We start from the raw sequence: 1,501 nt of genomic DNA, 5'->3' as shown, positions 1-1,501 counted from the left end.
AACCCAGCCCTGGCCAAAAACTGAAAAAAAAAAAAAAAAAAAAAGTTACTCCACTTAAAACATATGAAATGCAAACTAAAACAATGAGATTTCTTTCATGGACTAACTGCAATTGGTTTTTCAGGGTTAGAATGCAGTGGCATCATCATAGCTCAAACCTCAAACTTCTGAGCTCTTGTTATTCTCTCATCTCAGCCTCTTGCACCTGCCACCACACCCAGCTAATTTTTCTTTCTTTCTTTTTTTCCATTTTTAGTAGAAACAGGGTCTCACTTTTGCCAAGCCAGATCTAGAACTCTGGAGCTCAAGGGATCCACCGGCCTCAGCCTCCCAGAGTACTGGGATTACAGGTGTGAGCCACCACATCTGACAATTTATTCCATTTCTGTAAAGCAAAATAATATATCAGTAAATACTTATCAAAAAACAAACAAACAAGGTGGCGCCTATGGCTCAAAGGAGTAGGGCACTGGCCCCATATGCCGGAAGTGGTGGGTTCAAACCCAGCCCTGGCCAAAAACAGCAAAAACAAACAAACAAACAAACAAACAAAAAACAAAAAGCAGCACGGTGGCTCACACATAATCCTAGCACTCCGGAAAGCCAACTTGGGTAGATGGCTTGAGCTCAGGAGTTCGAGACCAGTTCAAGCAAGATCGAGACCCATCTGTACTAAGAAAAACTAGAGGACAGTGGTGACACATGCCTGTAGCCTGTAGTCCCAGCTACTCAGGAGGCTAAGGCATAAGGATTGCTTGAGAACAGGAGTTTGAAGTTGCTATGAGCTACAATGATGCCATGGCACTCTACCCAGGGAGAAGAAGTAAGACTCTGTCTCAAAAAAAAAAAAAAAAAAAAAAAAAAGCTCAGAAAGCTAACAATGGTTATGTCTGATAGTAAGATCACAGAGAACTTTTGCTTTCCACATAATACACCTCAATTGTATTTTCATTGTTTTTACAGCAAGTATGAATTACTTCTGCAGTCAGAAACAACACAAACCAAAAAGTTTACTGATACTCTGGTACTGATGCTCTGTTTATGGCTCCCACCTATAATCATAGCGTGCTGAAAGGCCAAGGTGGGCAAATCTCTTGAGCTCAGGAGCTCAAGATCAGCCTAAGAGTGCCCCACCAATTCCCTGCCATCTCTAAAATATAGACGGGGGTGGGGGATGTAGCTAGGTGTTGTGGCTGGCGCCTATAGTCCCACATTACTTGGGAGGCTAAGGCAGGAGAATGCCTTGAACCTAGGAGGGGTTTGAGGCTGCTGCAAGTTAGGGTGATGCCACAAAAGAGACTGTATCGGCTCAGCGCCTGTGGCTCAAGTGGCTAAGGCGCCAGCCACATACACCTAAGGTGGCGTGTTTGAATCCAGCCCGGGCCTGCCAAACAACAACGATGGTTGCAACCGAAAAAAAAAAAAGCCAGGCGTTGTGGCAGGCGCCTGTGGTCCCAGCTACTTGGGAGGCGGAGGCAGGAGACTCGCTTGAGCCCAGGAG

The 1,501-nt window shown here is 45.2% G+C and overlaps 1 protein-coding gene across 1 annotated transcript in view; it reads right to left on the bottom strand.

Annotated features, from left to right (window-relative positions):
- GRB2 (growth factor receptor bound protein 2) overlaps nt 1-1,501 on the bottom strand; it is an 82,135-nt gene that overhangs the window by 70,985 nt on the left and 9,649 nt on the right. The gene's annotated exons all lie outside the window — the stretch shown is intronic.

This window comes from Otolemur garnettii, unplaced genomic scaffold (genome assembly GCF_000181295.1).
Source record: "Otolemur garnettii isolate 467f Iridium unplaced genomic scaffold, OtoGar3 scaffold00018, whole genome shotgun sequence".
Classification (NCBI taxonomy): Eukaryota; Metazoa; Chordata; class Mammalia; order Primates; family Galagidae; genus Otolemur; species Otolemur garnettii.
This window is presented reverse-complemented; position numbering and strand designations above follow the sequence as displayed.